Source organism: Heptranchias perlo, unplaced genomic scaffold (assembly GCF_035084215.1).
Source record: "Heptranchias perlo isolate sHepPer1 unplaced genomic scaffold, sHepPer1.hap1 HAP1_SCAFFOLD_82, whole genome shotgun sequence".
NCBI lineage: Eukaryota > Metazoa > Chordata > Chondrichthyes > Hexanchiformes > Hexanchidae > Heptranchias > Heptranchias perlo.
The window spans coordinates 247,619-271,611 of NW_027139855.1; positions in this window are offsets into that span (position 1 = coordinate 247,619).

Consider the following 23,993-nt stretch of genomic DNA (forward strand, 5'->3'; position numbering starts at 1 on the left):
TTCTTCAAAGCAAAAAGATTTTATCTTCAAATACAAGAACTTTTCGTGGTTTTGTTGATTTTCAGCAAATGAACATATTTCAGCGAGCGAGAAGATTTTCTTTAAAAGCGTCAGATTTTAGCTTAAAATACAAGAACTTGTCGTGGTTCTTGTCAATTGTTGTTGATTTTCATCCCATAAACTTATTTCAGTGAGCTAGATCTTTCTTCTTCAAAGCAAAAAGATTTTATCTTCAAATACAAGAACTTTTCGTGGTTTTGTTGATTTTCAGCAAATGAACATACTTCAGCGAGCGAGAAGTTTTTTCTTTAATCGCGTCAGATTTTATCTTAAAATACAAGAACTTTTCGTGGTTCTTGTCAATTTTTGTTGGTTTTCATCTGATGAACTTATTTCATTCAGCTAGATCTTTCTTCTTCAAAGCAAAAAGATTTTATCTTCAAATACAAGAACTTTTCGTGATTTTGTTGATTTTCAGCAAATGAACATATTTCAGCGAGCGAGAAGTTTTTTCGTTAATCGCGTCAGATTTTTTCTTAAAATACAAGAACTTTTCGTGGTTCTTGTCAATTTTTGTTGGTTTTCATCTTATGAACTTATTTCAGTCAGCTAGATCTTTCTTCTTCAAAGCAAAAAGATCTTATCTTCAAATACAAGAACTTTTCGTGGTTTTGTTGATTTTCAGCAAATGAACATATTTCAGCGAGGGAGAAGTTTTTTCTTTAATAGCGTCAGATTTTATCTTAAAATACAAGAACTTTTCGTGGTTCTTGTCAATTTTTGTTGGTTTTCATCCAATGAACTTATTTCAGTCAGCGAGATCTTTCTTCTTCAAAGCAAAAAGATTTTATCTTCAAATGCAAGAACTTTTCGTGGTTTTGTTGATTTTCAGCAAATGAACATATTTCAGCGAGCGAGAAGTTTTTTCTTGATTAGCGTCAGATTTTATCTTAAAATACAAGAACTTTTCGTGGTTCCTGTCAATTTTTGTTGGTTTTCATCCAATGAACTTATTTCAGTCAGCTAGATCTTTCTTCAAAAAAGCAAAAAGATTTTATCTTCAAATACAAGAACTTTTCGTGTTTCTTGTCAATTTTTGTTGGTTTTCATCTGATGAACTTATTTCATTCAGCTAGATCTTTCTTCTTCAAAGCAAAAAGATTTTATCTTCAAATACAAGAACTTTTCGTGATTTTGTTGATTTTCAGCAAATGAACATATTTCAGCGAGCGAGAAGTTTTTTCTTTAATCGCGTCAGATTTTATCTTAAAATACAAGAACTTTTCGTGGTTCTTGTCAATTTTTGTTGGTTTTCATCTTATGAACTTATTTCAGTCAGCTAGATCTTTCTTCTTCAAAGCAAAAAGATCTTATCTTCAAATACAAGAACTTTTCGTGGTTTTGTTGATTTTCAGCAAATGAACATATTTCAGCGAGGGAGAAGTTTTTTCTTTAATAGCGTCAGATTTTATCTTAAAATACAAGAACTTTTCGTGGTTCTTGTCAATTTTTGTTGGTTTTCATCCAATGAACTTATTTCAGTCAGCGAGATCTTTCTTCTTCAAAGCAAAAAGATTTTATCTTCAAATGCAAGAACTTTTCGTGGTTTTGTTGATTTTCAGCAAATGAACATATTTCAGCGAGCGAGAAGTTTTTTCTTGATTAGCGTCAGATTTTATCTTAAAATACAAGAACTTTTCGTGGTTCCTGTCAATTTTTGTTGGTTTTCATCCAATGAACTTATTTCAGTCAGCTAGATCTTTCTTCAAAAAAGCAAAAAGATTTTATCTTCAAATACAAGAACTTTTCGTGTTTCTTGTCAATTTTTGTTGGTTTTCATCTGATGAACTTATTTCATTCAGCTAGATCTTTCTTCTTCAAAGCAAAAAGATTTTATCTTCAAATACAAGAACTTTTCGTGATTTTGTTGATTTTCAGCAAATGAACATATTTCAGCGAGCGAGAAGTTTTTTCTTTAATCGCGTCAGATTTTATCTTAAAATACAAGAACTTTTCGTGGTTCTTGTCAATTTTTGTTGGCTTTCATCCAATGAACTTATTTCAGTCAGCCAGATCTTTCTTCTTCAAAGCAAAAAGATTTTATCTTCAAATACAAGAACTTTTCGTGGTTTTGTTGATTTTCAGCAAATGAACATATTTCAGCGAGCGAGAAGTTTTTTCTTTAAAAGCGTCAGATTTTAGCTTAAAATACAAGAACTTTTCGTGGTTCTTGTCAATTTTTGTTAGTTTTCATCAAATGAACTTATTTCAGTCAGCTAGATCTTTCTTCAAAAAAGCAAAAAGATTTTATCTTCAAATACAAGAACTTTTCGTGGTTTTGTTGATTTTCAGCAAATGAACGCATTTCAGCGAGCTGGAAGTTTTTTCTTTAATAGCGTAAGATTTTATCTTAAAATACAAGAACTTTTCGTGGTTCTTGTCAATTTTTGTTGGTTTTCATCCCATAAACTTATTTCAGTGAGCTAGATCTTTCTTCTTCAAAGCAAAAAGATTTTATCTTAAAATACAAGAACTTTTCGTCGTTCTTGTCAATTTTTGTTGGTTTTCATCTGATGAACTTATTTCATTCAGCTAGATCTTTCTTCTTCAAAGCAAAAAGATTTTATCTTCAAATACAAGAACTTTTCGTGATTTTGTTGATTTTCAGCAAATGAACATATTTCAGCGAGCGAGAAGTTTTTTCTTCAATCGCGTCAGATTTTATCTTAAAATACAAGAACTTTTCGTGGTTCTTGTCAATTTTTGTTGGTTTTCATCTTATGAACTTATTTCAGTCAGCTAGATCTTTCTTCTTCAAAGCAAAAAGATTTTATCTTCAAATACAAGAACTTTTCGTGGTTTTGTTGATTTTCAGCAAATGAACATATTTCAGCGAGGGAGAAGTTTTTTCTTTAATAGCGTCAGATTTTATCTTAAAATACAAGAACTTTTCGTGGTTCTTGTCAATTTTTGTTGGTTTTCATCCAATGAACTTATTTCAGTCAGCGAGATCTTTCTTCTTCAAAGCAAAAAGATTTTATCTTCAAATACAAGAACTTTTCGTGGTTTTGTTGATTTTCAGCAAATGAACATATTTTAGCGAGCGAGAAGTTTTTTCTTTATTAGCGTCAGATTTTATCTTAAAATACAAGAACTTTTCGTGGTTCTTGTCAATTTTTGTTGGTTTTCATCCAATGAACTTATTTCAGTCAGCTAGATCTTTCTTCTTCAAAAAAAATATTTTATCTTCAAATACAAGAACTTTTCGTGATTTTGATGGTTTTCAGCAAATGAACATATTTCAGCGAGCTGGAAGTTTTTTCCTGAATAGAGTAAGATTTTATCTTAAAATACAAGAACTTTTCGTGGTTCTTGTCAATTTTTGTTGGTTTTCATCTAATGAACTGATTTCAGTCAGCTGGATCTTTCTTCTTCAAAGCAAAAAGATTTTATCTTCAAATACAAGAACTTTTCGTGGTTTTGATGGTTTTCAGCAAATGAACATATTTCAGCGAGCCAGAAGTTTTTTCTTTAATAGCGTAAGATATTATCTTAAAATACAAGATGTTTTCGTGGTTCTTGTCAAATTTTGTTGGTTTTCATCTAATGAACTTATTTCAGTCAGCTGGATCTTTCTTCTTCAAAGAAAAAATATTTTATCTTCAAATACAAGAACTTTTCGTGGTTTTGTTGGTTTTCAGCAAATGAACATATTTCAGCGAGCTGGGAGTTTTTTCTTTAATAGCATAAGATTTTATCTTAAAATACAAGAACTTTTCGTGGTTCTTGTCAATTTTTGTTGGTTTTCATCTAATGAACTTATTTCAGTCAGCGAGATCTTTCTTCTTCAAAGCAAAAAGATTTTATCTTCAAATACAAGAACTTTTTGTGGTTTTGATGGTTTTCAGCAAATGAACATATTTCAGCGAGCTGGAAGTTTTTTCCTGAATGGAGTAAGATTTTATCTTAAAATACAAGAACTTTTCGTGGTTCTTGTCAATTTTTGTTGGTTTTCATCCAATGAACTTATTTCAGTCAGCTAGATCTTTCTTCAAAAAAGCAAAAAGATTTTATCTTCAAATACAAGAACTTTTCGTGGTTTTGTTGATTTTCAGCAAATGAACGTATTTCAGCGAGCTGGAAGTTTTTTCTTTAATAGCGTAAGATTTTATCTTAAAATACAAGAACTTTTCGTGGTTCTTGTCAATTTTTGTTGGTTTTCATCTGATGAACTTATTTCATTCAGCTAGATCTTTCTTCTTCAAAGCAAAAAGATTTTATCTTCAAATACAAGAACTTTTCGTGGTTTTGTTGATTTTCAGCAAATGAACATATTTCAGCGAGCGAGAAGATTTTCTTTAAAAGCGTCAGATTTTAGCTTAAAATACAAGAACTTGTCGTGGTTCTTGTCAATTGTTGTTGATTTTCATCCCATAAACTTATTTCAGTGAGCTAGATCTTTCTTCTTCAAAGCAAAAAGATTTTATCTTCAAATACAAGAACTTTTCGTGGTTTTGTTGATTTTCAGCAAATGAACATACTTCAGCGAGCGAGAAGTTTTTTCTTTAATCGCGTCAGATTTTATCTTAAAATACAAGAACTTTTCGTGGTTCTTGTCAATTTTTGTTGGTTTTCATCTGATGAACTTATTTCATTCAGCTAGATCTTTCTTCTTCAAAGCAAAAAGATTTTATCTTCAAATACAAGAACTTTTCGTGATTTTGTTGATTTTCAGCAAATGAACATATTTCAGCGAGCGAGAAGTTTTTTCGTTAATCGCGTCAGATTTTTTCTTAAAATACAAGAACTTTTCGTGGTTCTTGTCAATTTTTGTTGGTTTTCATCTTATGAACTTATTTCAGTCAGCTAGATCTTTCTTCTTCAAAGCAAAAAGATCTTATCTTCAAATACAAGAACTTTTCGTGGTTTTGTTGATTTTCAGCAAATGAACATATTTCAGCGAGGGAGAAGTTTTTTCTTTAATAGCGTCAGATTTTATCTTAAAATACAAGAACTTTTCGTGGTTCTTGTCAATTTTTGTTGGTTTTCATCCAATGAACTTATTTCAGTCAGCGAGATCTTTCTTCTTCAAAGCAAAAAGATTTTATCTTCAAATGCAAGAACTTTTCGTGGTTTTGTTGATTTTCAGCAAATGAACATATTTCAGCGAGCGAGAAGTTTTTTCTTGATTAGCGTCAGATTTTATCTTAAAATACAAGAACTTTTCGTGGTTCCTGTCAATTTTTGTTGGTTTTCATCCAATGAACTTATTTCAGTCAGCTAGATCTTTCTTCAAAAAAGCAAAAAGATTTTATCTTCAAATACAAGAACTTTTCGTGTTTCTTGTCAATTTTTGTTGGTTTTCATCTGATGAACTTATTTCATTCAGCTAGATCTTTCTTCTTCAAAGCAAAAAGATTTTATCTTCAAATACAAGAACTTTTCGTGATTTTGTTGATTTTCAGCAAATGAACATATTTCAGCGAGCGAGAAGTTTTTTCTTTAATCGCGTCAGATTTTATCTTAAAATACAAGAACTTTTCGTGGTTCTTGTCAATTTTTGTTGGCTTTCATCCAATGAACTTATTTCAGTCAGCCAGATCTTTCTTCTTCAAAGCAAAAAGATTTTATCTTCAAATACAAGAACTTTTCGTGGTTTTGTTGATTTTCAGCAAATGAACATATTTCAGCGAGCGAGAAGTTTTTTCTTTAAAAGCGTCAGATTTTAGCTTAAAATACAAGAACTTTTCGTGGTTCTTGTCAATTTTTGTTAGTTTTCATCAAATGAACTTATTTCAGTCAGCTAGATCTTTCTTCAAAAAAGCAAAAAGATTTTATCTTCAAATACAAGAACTTTTCGTGGTTTTGTTGATTTTCAGCAAATGAACGCATTTCAGCGAGCTGGAAGTTTTTTCTTTAATAGCGTAAGATTTTATCTTAAAATACAAGAACTTTTCGTGGTTCTTGTCAATTTTTGTTGGTTTTCATCCCATAAACTTATTTCAGTGAGCTAGATCTTTCTTCTTCCAAGCAAAAAGATTTTATCTTAAAATACAAGAACTTTTCGTCGTTCTTGTCAATTTTTGTTGGTTTTCATCTGATGAACTTATTTCATTCAGCTAGATCTTTCTTCTTCAAAGCAAAAAGATTTTATCTTCAAATACAAGAACTTTTCGTGATTTTGTTGATTTTCAGCAAATGAACATATTTCAGCGAGCGAGAAGTTTTTTCTTTAATCGCGTCAGATTTTATCTTAAAATACAAGAACTTTTCGTGGTTCTTGTCAATTTTTGTTGGTTTTCATCTTATGAACTTATTTCAGTCAGCTAGATCTTTCTTCTTCAAAGCAAAAAGATTTTATCTTCAAATACAAGAACTTTTCGTGGTTTTGTTGATTTTCAGCAAATGAACATATTTCAGCGAGGGAGAAGTTTTTTCTTTAATAGCGTCAGATTTTATCTTAAAATACAAGAACTTTTCGTGGTTCTTGTCAATTTTTGTTGGTTTTCATCCAATGAACTTATTTCAGTCAGCGAGATCTTTCTTCTTCAAAGCAAAAAGATTTTATCTTCAAATACAAGAACTTTTCGTGGTTTTGTTGATTTTCAGCAAATGAACATATTTTAGCGAGCGAGAAGTTTTTTCTTTATTAGCGTCAGATTTTATCTTAAAATACAAGAACTTTTCGTGGTTCTTGTCAATTTTTGTTGGTTTTCATCCAATGAACTTATTTCAGTCAGCTAGATCTTTCTTCTTCAAAAAAAATATTTTATCTTCAAATACAAGAACTTTTCGTGATTTTGATGGTTTTCAGCAAATGAACATATTTCAGCGAGCTGGAAGTTTTTTCCTGAATAGAGTAAGATTTTATCTTAAAATACAAGAACTTTTCGTGGTTCTTGTCAATTTTTGTTGGTTTTCATCTAATGAACTGATTTCAGTCAGCTGGATCTTTCTTCTTCAAAGCAAAAAGATTTTATCTTCAAATACAAGAACTTTTCGTGGTTTTGATGGTTTTCAGCAAATGAACATATTTCAGCGAGCCAGAAGTTTTTTCTTTAATAGCGTAAGATATTATCTTAAAATACAAGATGTTTTCGTGGTTCTTGTCAAATTTTGTTGGTTTTCATCTAATGAACTTATTTCAGTCAGCTGGATCTTTCTTCTTCAAAGAAAAAATATTTTATCTTCAAATACAAGAACTTTTCGTGGTTTTGTTGGTTTTCAGCAAATGAACATATTTCAGCGAGCTGGGAGTTTTTTCTTTAATAGCATAAGATTTTATCTTAAAATACAAGAACTTTTCGTGGTTCTTGTCAATTTTTGTTGGTTTTCATCTAATGAACTTATTTCAGTCAGCGAGATCTTTCTTCTTCAAAGCAAAAAGATTTTATCTTCAAATACAAGAACTTTTTGTGGTTTTGATGGTTTTCAGCAAATGAACATATTTCAGCGAGCTGGAAGTTTTTTCCTGAATAGAGTAAGATTTTATCTTAAAATACAAGAACTTTTCGTGGTTCTTGTCAATTTTTGTTGGTTTTCATCTAATGAACTTATTTCAGTCAGCTAGATCTTTCTTCTTCAAAGCAAAAAGATTTTATCTTCAAATACAAGAACTTTTCGTGGTTTTGATGGTTTTCAGCAAATGAACAGATTTCAGCGAGCTGGAAGTTTTTTCTTTAATAGCCTTAGATTTTATCTTAAAATACAAGAACTTTTCGTGGTTCTTGTCAATTTTTGTTGGTTTTCATCGAATGAACTTATTTCAGTCACTGGATCTTTCTTCTTCAAAGCAAAAAGATTTCATCTTCAAATACAAGAACTTTTCGTGGTTTTGTTGGTTTTCAGCAAATGAACATATTTCAGCGAGCCAGAAGTTTTTTCTTTAATAGCGTAAGATATTATCTTAAAATACAAGAACTTTTCGTGGTTCTTGTCAAATTTGCTTGGTTTTCATCTAATGAACTTATTTCAGTCAGCTTGATCTTTCTTCTTCAAAGCAAAAAGATTTTATCTTCAAATACAAGAACTTTTCGTGGTTTTGATGGTTTTCAGCAAATGAACATATTTCAGCGAGCTGGAAGTTTTTTCCTTAATAGAGTAAGATTTTATCTTAAAATACAAGAACTTTTCGTGGTTCTTGTCAATTTTTGTTGGTTTTCATCTAATGAACTTATTTCAGTCAGCTGCATCTTTCTTCTTCAAAGAAAAAAGATTTTATCTTCAAATACAAGAACTTTTCGTGGTCTTGATGGTTTTCAGCAAATGAACAGATTTCAGCGAGCTGGAAGTTTTTTCTTTAATAGCCTAAGATTTTATCTTAAAATACAAGAACTTTTCGTGGTTCTTGTCAATTTTTGTTGGTTTTCATCCAATGAACTTATTTCAGTCAGCTAGATCTTTCTTCGTCAAAGCAAAAAGATTTTATCTTCAAATACAAGAACTTTTGGTGGTTTTGTTGGTTTTCAGCAAATGAACAGATTTCAGCGAGCTGGAAGTTTTTTCCTCAATAGAGTAAGATTTTATCTTAAAATACAAGAACTTTTCGTGGTTCTTGTCAATTTTTGTTGATTTTCATCTGATGAACTGATTTCAGTCAGCTGGATCTTTCTTCTTCAAAGCAAAAAGATTTTATCTTCAAATACAAGAACTTTTCGTGGTTTTGATGGTTTTCAGCAAATGAACAGATTTCAGCGAGCTGGAAGTTTTTTCTTTAATAGCCTAAGATTTTATCTTAAAATACATGAACTTTTCGTGGTTCTTGTCAATTTTTGTTGGTTTTCATCTAATGAACTTATTTCAGTCAGCTAGATCTTTCTTCTTCAAAGAAAAAAGATTTTATCTTCAAATACAAGAACTTTTCGTGGTTTTGTTGGTTTTCAGCAAATGAACATATTTCAGCGAGCTGGGAATTTTTTCTTTCATAGCATAAGATTTTATCTTAAAATACAAGAACTTTTCGTGGTTCTTGTCAATTTTTGTTGGTTTTCATCTAATGAACTTATTTCAGTCAGCTAGATCTTTCTTCTTCAAAGAAAAAAGATTTTATCTTCAAATACAAGAACTTTTCGTGGTTTTGATGGTTTTCAGCAAATGAACATATTTCAGCGAACTGGAAGTTTTTTCCTGACTAGAGTAAGATTTTATCTTAAAATACAAGAACTTTTCGTGGTTCTTGTCAATTTTTGTTGGTTTTCATCTAATGAACTTATTTCAGTCAGCTGGATCTTTCTTCTTCAAAGCAAAAAGATTTTATCTTCAAATACAAGAACTTTTCGTGGTTTCGTTGGTTTTCAGCGAATGAACATATTTCAGCAAGCTGGGAGTTTTTTCCTGAATAGAGTAAGATTTTATCTTAAAATACAAGAACTTTTCGTGGTTCTTGTCAATTTTTGTTGGTTTTCATCTAATGAACTTATTTCAGTCAGCTAGATCTTTCTTCTTCAAAGCAAAAATATTTCATCTTCAAATACAAGAACTTTTCGTGATTTTGATGGTTTTCAGCAAATGAACATATTTCAGCGAGCTGGAAGTTTTTTCCTGAATAGAGTAAGATTTTATCTTAAAATACAAGAACTTTTCGTGGTTCTTGTCAATTTTTGTTGGTTTTCATCAAATGAACTTATTTCAGTCAGCTGGATCTTTCTTCTTCAAAGCAAAAAGATTTTATCTTCAAATACAAGAACTTTTCGTGGTTTTGATGGTTTTCAGCAAATGAACATATTTCAGCGAGCCAGAAGTTTTTTCTTCAATAGCGTAAGATATTATCTTAAAATACAAGATGTTTTCGTGGTTCTTGTCAAATTTTGTTGGTTTTCATCTAATGAACTTATTTCAGTCAGCTGGATCTTTCTTCTTCAAAGAAAAAAGATTTTATCTTCAAATACACGAACTTTTCGTGGTTTTGTTGGTTTTCAGCAAATGAACATATTTCAGCGAGCTGGGAGTTTTTTCTTTAATAGCATAAGATTTTATCTTAAAATACAAGAACGTTTCGTGGTTCTTGTCAATTTTTGTTGGTTTTCATCTAATGAACTTATTTCAGTCAGCGAGATCTTTCTTCTTCAAAGCAAAAAGATTTTATCTTCAAATACAAGAACTTTTCGTGGTTTTGATGGTTTTCAGCAAATGAACATATTTCAGCGAGCTGGAAGTTTTTTCCTGAATAGAGTAAGATTTTATCTTCAAATACAAGAACTTTTCGTGGTTTTGTTGGTTTTCAGCAAATGAACATATTTCAGCGAGCTGGGAGTTTTTTCTTTAATAGCATAAGATTTTATCTTAAAATACAAGAACGTTTCGTGGTTCTTGTCAATTTTTGTTGGTTTTCATCTAATGAACTTATTTCAGTCAGCGAGATCTTTCTTCTTCAAAGCAAAAAGATTTTATCTTCAAATACAAGAACTTTTCGTGGTTTTGATGGTTTTCAGCAAATGAACAGATTTCAGCGAGCTGGAAGTTTTTTCTTTAATAGCCTAAGATTTTATCTTAAAATACAAGAACTTTTCGTGGTTCTTGTCAATTTTTGTTGGTTTTCATCGAATGAACTTATTTCAGTCAGCTGGATCTTTCTTCTTCAAAGCAAAAAGATTTTATCTTCAAATACAAGAACTTTTCGTGGTTTTGTTGGTTTTCAGCAAATGAACATATTTCAGCGAGCCAGAAGTTTTTTCTTTAATAGCGTAAGATATTATCTTAAAATACAAGAAGTTTTCGTGGTTCTTGTCAAATTTTGTTGGTTTTCATCTAATGAACTTATTTCAGTCAGCTAGATCTTTCTTCTTCAAAGCAAAAAGATTTTATCTTCAAATACAAGAACTTTTCGTGGTTTTGTTGGTTTTCAGCAAATGAACATATTTCAGCGAGCTGGGAGTTTTTTCTTTAATAGCACAAGATTTTATCTTAAAATACAAGAACTTTTCGTGGTTCTTGTCAATTTTTGTTGGTTTTCATCTAATGAACTTATTTCAGTCAGCTGGATCTTTCTTCTTCAAAGAAAAAAGATTTTATCTTCAAATACTAGAACTTTTCGTGGTTTTGATGGTTTTCAGCAAATGAACAGATTTCAGCGAGCTGGAAGTTTTTTCCTGAATAGAGTAAGATTTTATCTTAAAATACAAGAACTTTTCGTGGTTCTTGTCAATTTTTGTTGGTTTTCATCTGATGAACTTATTTCAGTCAGCTAGATCTTTCTTCTTCAAAGCAAAAAGATTTTATCTTCAAATACAAGAACTTTTCGTGGTCTTGATGGTTTTCAGCAAATGAACAGATTTCAGCGAGCTGGAAGTTTTTTCTTTAATAGCGTAAGATTTTATCTTAAAATACAAGAACTTTTCGTGGTTCTTGTCAATTTTTGTTGGTTTTCATCTAATGAACTTATTTCAATCAGCTAGATCTTTCTTCGTCAAAGCAAAAAGATTTTATCTTCAAATACAAGAACTTTTGGTGGTTTTGTTGGTTTTCAGCAAATGAACAGATTTCAGCGAGCTGGAAATTTTTTCCTTAATAGAGTAAGATTTTATCTTAAAATACAAGAACTTTTCGTGGTTCTTGTCAATTTTTGTTGGTTTTCATCTGATGAACTGATTTCAGTCAGCTGGATCTTTCTTCTTCAAAGCAAAAAGATTTTATCTTCAAATACAAGAACTTTTCGTGGTTTTGATGGTTTTCAGCAAATGAACAGATTTCAGCGAGCTGGAAGTTTTTTCTTTAATAGCCTAAGATTTTATCTTAAAATACATGAACTTTTCGTGGTTCTTGTCAATTTTTGTTGGTTTTCATCTAATGAACTTATTTCAGTCAGCTAGATCTTTCTTCTTCAAAGAAAAAAGATTTTATCTTCAAATACAAGAACTTTTCGTGGTTTTGTTGGTTTTCAGCAAATGAACATATTTCAGCGAGCTGGGAGTTTTTTCTTTAATAGCATAAGATTTTATCTTAAAATACAAGAACTTTTCGTGGTTCTTGTCAATTTTTGTTGGTTTTCATCTCATGAACTTATTTCAGTCAGCTAGATCTTTCTTCTTCAAAGAAAAAAGATTTTATCTTCAAATACAAGAACTTTTCGTGGTTTTGATGGTTTTCAGCAAATGAACATATTTCAGCGAACTGGAAGTTTTTTCCTGAATAGAGTAAGATTTTATCTTAAAATACAAGAACTTTTCGTGGTTCTTGTCAATTTTTGTTGGTTTTCATCTAATGAACTTATTATAGTCAGCTAGATCTTTCTTCTTCAAAGCAAAAAGATTTTATCTTCAAATACAAGAACTTATCGTGGTTTTGTTGGTTTTCAGCAAATGAACAGATTTCAGCGAGCAAGAAGTTTTTTCTTTAATAGCCTAAGATTTTATCTTAAAATACAAGAACTTTTCGTGGTTCTTGTCAATTTTTGTTGGTTTTCATCGAAAGAACTTATTTCAGTCAGCAAGATCTTTCTTCTTCAAAGCAAAAAGATTTTATCTTCAAATACAAGAACTTTTCGTGGTTTTGATGGTTTTCAGCAAATGAACATATTTCAGCGAGCTGGAAGTTTTTTCCTCAATAGAGTAAGATTTTATCTTAAAATACAAGAACTTTTCGTGGTTCTTGTAAATTTTTGTTGGTTTTCATCTAATGAACTTATTTCAGTCAGCTAGATCTTTCTTCTTCAAAGAAAAAAGATTTTATCTTCAAATACAAGAACTTTTCGTGGTTTTGTTGGTTTTGAGCAAATGAACATATTTCAGCAAGCTGGGAGTTTTTTCTTTAATAGCGTAAGATTTTATCTTAAAATACAAGAACTTTTCGTGGTTCTTGTCAATTTTTGTTGGTTTTCATCTAATGAACTTATTTCAGTCAGCTAGATCTTTCTTCGTCAAAGCAAAAAGATTTTATCTTCAAATACAAGAACTTTTGGTGGTTTTGTTGGTTTTCAGCAAATGAACAGATTTCAGCGAGCTGGAAGTTTTTTCCTTAATAGAGTCAGATTTTATCTTCAAATACAAGAACTTTTCGTGGTTTTGATGGTTTTCAGCAAATGAACAGATTTCAGTGAGCTGGAAGTTTTTTCTTTAATAGCCTAAGATTTTGTCTTAAAATACAAGAACTTTTCGTGGTTCTTGTCAATTTTTGTTGGTTTTCATCTAATGAACTTATTTCAGTCAGCGAGATCTTTCTTCTTCAAAGCAAAAAGATTTTATCTTCAAATACAAGAACTTTTCGTGGTTTTGATGGTTTTCAGCAAATGAACATATTTCAGCGAGCTGGAAATTTTTTCCTTAATAGAGTAAGATTTTATCTTAAAATACAAGAACTTTTCGTGGTTCTTGTCAATTTTTGTTGGTTTTCATCGAATGAACTTATTTCAGTCAGCTAGATCTTTCTTCTTCAAAGCAAAAAGATTTTATCTTCAAATACAAGAACTTTTGGTGGTGTTGTTGGTTTTCAGCAAATGAACAGATTTCAGCGAGCTGGAAGTTTTTTCCTTAATAGAGTAAGATTTTATGTTCAAATACAAGAACTTTTCGTGGTTTTGATGGTTTTCAGCAAATGAACAGATTTCAGCGAGCTGGAAGTTTTTTCTTTAATATCCTAAGATTTTATCTTAAAATACAAGAACTTTTCGTGGTTCTTGTCAATTTTTGTTGGTTTTCATCTAATGAACTTATTTCAGTCAGCTAGATCTTTCTTCTTCAAAGCAAAAAGATTTTATCTTCAAATACAAGAACTTTTCGTGATTTTGATGGTTTTCAGCAAAATAACATATTTCAGCGAGCTGGAAGTTTTTTCCTGAATAGAGTAAGCTTTTATCTTAAAATACAAGAACTTTTCGTGGTTCTTGTCAATTTTTGTTCGTTTTCATCTAATGAACTGATTTCAGTCAGCTGGATCTTTCTTCTTCAAAGCAAAAAGATTTTATCTTCAAATACAAGAACTTTTCGTGGTTTTGATGGTTTTCAGCAAATGAACATATTTCAGCGAGCCAGAAGTTTTTTCTTTAATAGCGTAAGATATTATCTTAAAATACAAGAAGTTTTCGTGGTTCTTGTCAAATTTTGTTGGTTTTCATCTGATGAACATATTTCAGTCAGCTGGATCTTTCTTCTTCAAAGCAAAAAGATTTTATCTTCAAATACAAGAACTTTTCGTGGTTTTGATGGTTTTCAGCAAATGAACATATTTCAGCGAGCTGGAAGTTTTTTCTTTAATAGCCTCAGATTTTATCTTAAAATACAAGAACTTTTCGTGGTTCTTGTCAATTTTTGTTGGTTTTCATCTAATGAACTTATTTTAGTCAGCTAGATCTTTCTTCTTCAAAGCAAAAAGATTTTATCTTCAAATACAAGAACTTTTCGTGGTTTTGATGGTTTTCAGCAAATGAACATATTTCAGCGAGCTGGAAGTTTTTTCCTGAATAGAGTAAGATTTTATCTTAAAATACAAGAACTTTTCGTGGTTCTTGTCAATTTATGTTGGTTTTCATCTAATGAACTTATTTCAGTCAGCAAGATCTTTCTTCTTCAAAGCAAAAAGATTTTATCTTCAAATACAAGAACTTTTCGTGGTTTTGATGGTTTTCAGCAAATGAACATATTTCAGCGAGCTGGAAGTTTTTTCCTTAATAGAGTAAGATTTTATCTTAAAATACAAGAACTTTTCGTGGTTCTTGTCAATTTTTGTTGGTTTTCATCGAATGAACTTATTTCAGTCAGCTGGATCTTTCTTCTTCAAAGCAAAAAGATTTTATCTTCAAATACAAGAACTTTTGGTGGTGTTGTTGGTTTTCAGCAAATGAACAGATTTCAGCGAGCTGGAAGTTTTTTCCTTAACAGAGTAAGATTTTATCTTCAAATACAAGAACTTTTCGTGGTTTTGATGGTTTTCAGCAAATGAACAGATTTCAGCGAGCTGGAAGTTTTTTCTTTAATATCCTAAGATTTTATCTTAAAATACAAGAACTTTTCGTGGTTCTTGTCAATTTTTGTTGGTTTTCATCTAATGAACTTATTTCAGTCAGGTAGATCTTTCTTCTTCAAAGCAAAAAGATTTTATCTTCAAATACAAGAACTTTTCGTGATTTTGATGGTTTTCAGCAAAATAACATATTTCAGAGAGCTGGAAGTTTTTTCCTGAATAGAGTAAGCTTTTATCTTAAAATACAAGAACTTTTCGTGGTTCTTGTCAATTTTTGTTCGTTTTCATCGAATGAACTGATTTCAGTCAGCTGGATCTTTCTTCTTCAAAGCAAAAAGATTTTATCTTCAAATACAAGAACTTTTCGTGGTTTTGATGGTTTTCAGCAAATGAACATATTTCAGCGAGCCAGAAGTTTTTTCTTTAATAGCGTAAGATATTATCTTAAAATACAAGAAGTTTTCGTGGTTCTTGTCAAATTTTGTTGGTTTTCATCTGATGAACTTATTTCAGTCAGCTGGATCTTTCTTCTTCAAAGCAAAAAGATTTTATCTTCAAATACAAGAACTTTTCGTGGTTTTGATGGTTTTCAGCAAATGAACATATTTCAGCGAGCTGGAAGTTTTTTCCTTAATAGAGTAAGATTTTATCTTAAAATACAAGAACTTTTCGTGGTTCTTGTCATTTTTTGTTGGTTTTCATCTAATGAACTTATTTCAGTCAGCTAGATCTTTCTTCTTCAAAGCAAAAAGATTTTCTCTTCAAATACAAGAACTTTTCGTGGTTTTGTTGGTTTTCATCAAATGAACAGATTTCAGCGAGCTGGAAGTTTTTTCCTTAATAGAGTAAGATTTTATCTTAAAATACAAGAACTTTTCGTGGTTCTTGTCAATTTTTGTTGGTTTTCATCTGATGAACTGATTTCAGTCAGCTGGATCTTTCTTCTTCAAAGCAAAAAGATTTTATCTTCAAATACAAGAACTTTTCGTGGTTTTGATGGTTTTCAGCAAATGAACATATTTCAGCGAGCTGGAAGTTTTTTCATTAATAGCCTAAGATTTTATCTTAAAATACAAGAACTTTTCGTGGTTCTTGTCAATTTTTGTTGGTTTTCATCTAATGAACTTATTTCAGTCAGCTAGATCTTTCTTCTTCAAAGCAAAAAGATTTTATCTTCAAATACAAGAACTTTTCGTGGTTTTGATGGTTTTCAGCAAATGAACATATTTCAGCGAGCTGGAAGTTTTTTCCTTAATAGAGTAAGATTTTATCTTAAAATACAAGAACTTTTCGTGGTTCTTGTCAATTTTTGTTGGTTTTCATCGAATGAACTTATTTCAGTCAGCTAGATTTTCTTCTTCAAAGAAAAAAGATTTTATCTTCAAATACAAGAACTTTTCGTGGTTTTGTTGGTTTTGAGCAAATGAACATATTTCAGCAAGCTGGGAGTTTTTTCTTTAATAGCGTAAGATTTTATCTTAAAATACAAGAACTTTTCGTGGTTCTTGTCAATTTTTGTTGGTTTTCATCGAATGAACTTATTTCAGTCAGCTAGATCTTTCTTCTTCAAAGCAAAAAGATTTTATCTTCAAATACAAGAACTTTTCGTGGTTTTGATGGTTTTCAGCAAATGAACATATTTCAGCGAGCTGGAAGTTTTTTCCTTAATAGAGTAAGATTTTATCTTAAAATACAAGAACTTTTCGTGGTTCTTGTCAATTTTTGTTGGTTTTCATCTAATGAACTTATTTCAGTCAGCTAGATCTTTCTTCTTCAAAGCAAAAATATTTTATCTTCAAATACAAGAACTTTTCGTGATTTTGATGGTTTTCAGCAAAATAACATATTTCAGCGAGCTGGAAGTTTTTTCCTGAATAGAGTAAGCTTTTATCTTAAAATACAAGAACTTTTCGTGGTTCTTGTCAATTTTTGTTCGTTTTCATCTAATGAACTGATTTCAGTCAGCTGGATCTTTCTTCTTCAAAGCAAAAAGATTTTATCTTCAAATACAAGAACTTTTCGTGGTTTTGATGGTTTTCAGCAAATGAACATATTTCAGCGAGCCAGAAGTTTTTTCTTTAATAGCGTAAGATATTATCTTAAAATACAAGAAGTTTTCGTGGTTCTTGTCAAATTTTGTTGGTTTTCATCTGATGAACTTATTTCAGTCAGCTAGATCTTTCTTCTTCAAAGCAAAAAGATTTTATCTTCAAATACAAGAACTTTTCGTGGTTTTGATGGTTTTCAGCAAATGAACATATTTCAGCGAGCTGGAAGTTTTTTCTTTAATAGCTTCAGATTTTATCTTAAAACACAAGAACTTTTCGTGGTTCTTGTCAATTTTTGTTGGTTTTCATCTCATGAACTTATTTTAGTCAGCTAGATCTTTCTTCTTCAAAGCAAAAAGATTTTATCTTCAAATACAAGAACTTTTCGTGGTTTTGATGGTTTTCAGCAAATGAACATATTTCAGCGAGCTGGAAGTTTTTTCCTGAATAGAGTAAGATTTTATCTTAAAATACAAGAACTTTTCGTGGTTCTTGTCAATTTATGTTGGTTTTCATCTAATGAACTTATTTCAGTCAGCTAGATCTTTCTTCTTCAAAGCAAAAAGATTTTATCTTCAAATACAAGAACTTTTCGTGGTTTTGATGGTTTTCAGCAAATGAACATATTTCAGCGAGCTGGAAGTTTTTTCCTTAATAGAGTAAGATTTTATCTTAAAATACAAGAACTTTTCGTGGTTCTTGTCAATTTTTGTTGGTTTTCATCGAATGAACTTATTTCAGTCAGCTAGATCTTTCTTCTTCAAAGCAAAAAGATTTTATCTTCAAATACAAGAACTTTTGGTGGTGTTGTTGGTTTTCAGCAAATGAACAGATTTCAGCGAGCTGGAAGTTTTTCCCTTAATAGAGTAAGATTTTATCTTCAAATACAAGAACTTTTCGTGGTTTTGATGGTTTTCAGCAAATGAACAGATTTCAGCGAGCTGGAAGTTTTTTCTTTAATATCCTAAGATTTTATCTTAAAATACAAGAACTTTTCGTGGTTCTTGTCAATTTTTGTTGGTTTTCATCTAATGAACTTATTTCAGTCAGCTAGATCTTTCTTCTTCAAAGCAAAAAGATTTTATCTTCAAATACAAGAACTTTTCGTGATTTTGATGGTTTTCAGCAAAATAACATATTTCAGCGAGCTGGAAGTTTTTTCCTGAATAGAGTAAGCTTTTATCTTAAAATACAAGAACTTTTCGTGGTTCTTGTCAATTTTTGTTCGTTTTCATCTAATGAACTGATTTCAGTCAGCTGGATCTTTCTTCTTCAAAGCAAAAAGATTTTATCTTCAAATACAAGAACTTTTCGTGGTTTTGATGGTTTTCAGCAAATGAACATATTTCAGCGAGCTGGAAGTTTTTTCTTTAATAGCGTAAGATATTATCTTAAAATACAAGAACTTTTCGTGGTTCTTGTCAAATTTTGTTGGTTTTCATCTAATGAACTTATTTCAGTCAGCTCGATCTTTCTTCTTCAAAGCAAAAAGATTTTCTCTTCAAATACAAGAACTTTTCGTGGTTTTGTTGGTTTTCATCAAATGAACAGATTTCAGCGAGCTGGAAGTTTTTTCCTTAATAGCGTAAGATTTTATCTTAAAATACAAGAACTTTTCGTGGTTCTTGTCAATTTTTGTTGGTTTTCATCTGATGAACTGATTTCAGTCAGCTGGATCTTTCTTCTTCAAAGCAAAAAGATTTTATCTTCAAATACAAGAACTTTTCGTGGTTTTGATGGTTTTCAGCAAATGAACATATTTCAACGAGCTGGAAGTTTTTTCTTTAATAGCCTAAGATTTTATCTTAAAATACAAGAACTTTTCGTGGCTCTTGTCAATTTTTGTTGGTTTTCATCTAATGAACTTATTTCAGTCAGCTGGATCTTTCTTCTTCAAAGCAAAAAGATTTTATCTTCAAATACAAGAACTTTTCGTGGTTTTGATGGTTTTCAGCAAATGAACATATTTCAGCGAGCTGGAAGTTTTTTCCTTAATAGAGTAAGATTTTATCTTAAAATACAAGAACTTTTCGTGGTTCTTGTCAATTTTTGTTGGTTTTCATCGAATGAACTTATTTCAGTCAGCTAGATTTTCTTCTTCAAAGAAAAAAGATTTTATCTTCAAATACAAGAACTTTTCGTGGTTTTGTTGGTTTTGAGCAAATGAACATATTTCAGCAAGCTGGGAGTTTTTTCTTTAATAGCGTAAGATTTTATCTTAAAATACAAGAACTTTTCGTGGTTCTTGTCAATTTTTGTTGGTTTTCATCGAATGAACTTATTTCAGTCAGCTAGATTTTCTTCTTCAAAGAAAAAAGATTTTATCTTCAAATACAAGAACTTTTCGTGGTTTTGTTGGTTTTGAGCAAATGAACATATTTCAGCAAGCTGGGAGTTTTTTCTTTAATAGCGTAAGATTTTATCTTAAAATACAAGAACTTTTCGTGGTTCTTGTCAATTTTTGTTGGTTTTCATCTAATGAACTTATTTCAGTCAGCTGGATCTTTCTTCTTCAAAGCAAAAAGATTTTATCTTCAAATAGAAGAACTTTTCGTGGTTTTGATGGTTTTCAGCAAATGAACATATTTCAGCGAGCTGGAAGTTTTTTCCTTAATAGAGTAAGATTTTATGTTAAAATACAAGAACTTTTCGTGGTTCTTGTCAATTTTTGTTGGTTTTCATCGAATGAACTTATTTCAGTCAGCTAGATTTTCTTCTTCAAAGAAAAAAGATTTTATCTTCAAATACAAGAACTTTTCGTGGTTTTGTTGGTTTTGAGCAAATGAACATATTTCAGCAAGCTGGGAGTTTTTTCTTTAATAGCGTAAGATTTTATCTTAAAATACAAGAACTTTTCGTGGTTCTTGTCAATTTTTGTTGGTTTTCATCCAATGAACTTATTTCAGTCAGCTAGATCTTTCTTCTTCAAAGCAAAAAGATTTTATCTTCAAATACAAGAACTTTTCGTGGTTTTGATGGTTTTCAGCAAATGAACATATTTCAGCGAGCTGGAAGTTTTTTCCTTAATAGAGTAAGATTTTATCTTAAAATACAAGAACTTTTCGTGGTTCTTGTCAATTTTTGTTGGTTTTCATCGAATGAACTTATTTCAGTCAGCTAGATTTTCTTCTTCAAAGAAAAAAGATTTTATCTTCAAATACAAGAACTTTTCGTGGTTTTGTTGGTTTTGAGCAAATGAACATATTTCAGCAAGCTGGGAGTTTTTTCTTTAATAGCGTAAGATTTTATCTTAAAATACAAGAACTTTTCGTGGTTCTTGTCAATTTTTGTTGGTTTTCATCTAATGAACTTATTTCAGTCAGCTAGATCTTTCTTCTTCAAAGCAAAAAGATTTTATCTTCAAATACAAGAACTTTTCGTGGTTTTGATGGTTTTCAGCAAATGAACATATTTCAGCGAGCTGGAAGTTTTTTCCTTAATAGAGTAAGATTTTATCTTAAAATACAAGAACTTTTCGTGGTTCTTGTCAATTTTTGTTGGTTTTCATCCAATGAACTTATTTCAGTCAGCTAGATCTTTCTTCTTCAAAGCAAAAAGATTTTATCTTCAAATACAAGAACTTTTCGTGATTTTGATGGTTTTCAGCAAAATAACATATTTCAGCGAGCTGGAAGTTTTTTCCTGAATAGAGTAAGCTTTTATCTTAAAATACAAGAACTTTTCGTGGTTCTTGTCAATTTTTGTTCGTTTTCATCTAATGAACTGATTTCAGTCAGCTGGATCTTTCTTCTTCAAAGCAAAAAGATTTTATCTTCAAATACAAGAACTTTTCGTGGTTTTGATGGTTTTCAGCAAATGAACATATTTCAGCGAGCCAGAAGGTTTTTCTTTAATAGCGTAAGATATTATCTTAAAATACAAGAAGTTTTCGTGGTTCTTGTCAAATTTTGTTGGTTTTCATCTGATGAACTTATTTCAGTCAGCTAGATCTTTCTTCTTCAAAGCAAAAAGATTTTATCTTCAAATACAAGAACTTTTCGTGGTTTTGATGGTTTTCAGCAAATGAACATATTTCAGCGAGCTGGAAGTTTTTTCTTTAATAGCTTCAGATTTTATCTTAAAACACAAGAACTTTTCGTGGTTCTTGTCAATTTTTGTTGGTTTTCATCTCATGAACTTATTTTAGTCAGCTAGATCTTTCTTCTTCAAAGCAAAAAGATTTTATCTTCAAATACAAGAACTTTTCGTGGTTTTGATGGTTTTCAGCAAATGAACATATTTCAGCGAGCTGGAAGTTTTTTCCTGAATAGAGTAAGATTTTATCTTAAAATACAAGAACTTTTCGTGGTTCTTGTCAATTTATGTTGGTTTTCATCTAATGAACTTATTTCAGTCAGCTAGATCTTTCTTCTTCAAAGCAAAAAGATTTTATCTTCAAATACAAGAACTTTTCGTGGTTTTGATGGTTTTCAGCAAATGAACATATTTCAGCGAGCTGGAAGTTTTTTCCTTAATAGAGTAAGATTTTATCTTAAAATACAAGAACTTTTCGTGGTTCTTGTCAATTTTTGTTGGTTTTCATCGAATGAACTTATTTCAGTCAGCTAGATCTTTCTTCTTCAAAGCAAAAAGATTTTATCTTCAAATACAAGAACTTTTGGTGGTGTTGTTGGTTTTCAGCAAATGAACAGATTTCAGCGAGCTGGAAGTTTTTCCCTTAATAGAGTAAGATTTTATCTTCAAATACAAGAACTTTTCGTGGTTTTGATGGTTTTCAGCAAATGAACAGATTTCAGCGAGCTGGAAGTTTTTTCTTTAATATCCTAAGATTTTATCTTAAAATACAAGAACTTTTCGTGGTTCTTGTCAATTTTTGTTGGTTTTCATCTAATGAACTTATTTCAGTCAGCTAGATCTTTCTTCTTCAAAGCAAAAAGATTTTATCTTCAAATACAAGAACTTTTCGTGATTTTGATGGTTTTCAGCAAAATAACATATTTCAGCGAGCTGGAAGTTTTTTCCTGAATAGAGTAAGATTTTATCTTAAAATACAAGAACTTTTCGTGGTTCTTGTCAATTTTTGTTGGTTTTCATCCAATGAACTTATTTCAGTCAGCTAGATCTTTCTTCTTCAAAGCAAAAAGATTTTATCTTCAAATACAAGAACTTTTCGTGATTTTGATGGTTTTCAGCAAAATAACATATTTCAGCGAGCTGGAAGTTTTTTCCTGAATAGAGTAAGCTTTTATCTTAAAATACAAGAACTTTTCGTGGTTCTTGTCAATTTTTGTTCGTTTTCATCTAATGAACTGATTTCAGTCAGCTGGATCTTTCTTCTTCAAAGCAAAAAGATTTTATCTTCAAATACAAGAACTTTTCGTGGTTTTGATGGTTTTCAGCAAATGAACATATTTCAGCGAGCCAGAAGTTTTTTCTTTAATAGCGTAAGATATTATCTTAAAATACAAGAAGTTTTCGTGGTTCTTGTCAAATTTTGTTGGTTTTCATCTGATGAACTTATTTCAGTCAGCTAGATCTTTCTTCTTCAAAGCAAAAAGATTTTATCTTCAAATACAAGAACATTTCGTGGTTTTGATGGTTTTCAGCAAATGAACATATTTCAGCGAGCTGGAAGTTTTTTCTTTAATAGCTTCAGATTTTATCTTAAAACACAAGAACTTTTCGTGGTTCTTGTCAATTTTTGTTGGTTTTCATCTCATGAACTTATTTTAGTCAGCTAGATCTTTCTTCTTCAAAGCAAAAAGATTTTATCTTCAAATACAAGAACTTTTCGTGGTTTTGATGGTTTTCAGCAAATGAACATATTTCAGCGAGCTGGAAGTTTTTTCCTGAATAGAGTAAGATTTTATCTTAAAATACAAGAACTTTTCGTGGTTCTTGTCAATTTATGTTGGTTTTCATCTAATGAACTTATTTCAGTCAGCTAGATCTTTCTTCTTCAAAGCAAAAAGATTTTATCTTCAAATACAAGAACTTTTCGTGGTTTTGATGGTTTTCAGCAAATGAACATATTTCAGCGAGCTGGAAGTTTTTTCCTTCATAGAGTAAGATTTTATCTTAAAATACAAGAACTTTTCGTGGTTCTTGTCAATTTTTGTTGGTTTTCATCGAATGAACTTATTTCAGTCAGCTAGATCTTTCTTCTTCAAAGCAAAAAGATTTTATCTTCAAATACAAGAACTTTTGGTGGTGTTGTTGGTTTTCAGCAAATGAACAGATTTCAGCGAGCTGGAAGTTTTTCCCTTAATAGAGTAAGATTTTATCTTCAAATACAAGAACTTTTCGTGGTTTTGATGGTTTTCAGCAAATGAACAGATTTCAGCGAGCTGGAAGTTTTTTCTTTAATATCCTAAGATTTTATCTTAAAATACAAGAACTTTTCGTGGTTCTTGTCAATTTTTGTTGGTTTTCATCTAATGAACTTATTTCAGTCAGCTAGATCTTTCTTCTTCAAAGCAAAAAGATTTTATCTTCAAATACAAGAACTTTTCGTGATTTTGATGGTTTTCAGCAAAATAACATATTTCAGCGAGCTGGAAGTTTTTTCCTGAATAGAGTAAGCTTTTATCTTAAAATACAAGAACTTTTCGTGGTTCTTGTCAATTTTTGTTCGTTTTCATCTAATGAACTGATTTCAGTCAGCTGGATCTTTCTTCTTCAAAGCAAAAAGATTTTATCTTCAAATACAAGAACTTTTCGTGGTTTTGATGGTTTTCAGCAAATGAACATATTTCAGCGAGCTGGAAGTTTTTTCTTTAATAGCGCAAGATATTATCTTAAAATACAAGAACTTTTCGTGGTTCTTGTCAAATTTTGTTGGTTTTCATCTAATGAACTTATTTCAGTCAGCTCGATCTTTCTTCTTCAAAGCAAAAAGATTTTCTCTTCAAATACAAGAACTTTTCGTGGTTTTGTTGGTTTTCATCAAATGAACAGATTTCAGCGAGCTGGAAGTTTTTTCCTTAATAGCGTAAGATTTTATCTTCAAATACAAGAACTTTTCGTGGTTCTTGTCAATTTTTGTTGGTTTTCATCTGATGAACTGATTTCAGTCAGCTGGATCTTTCTTCT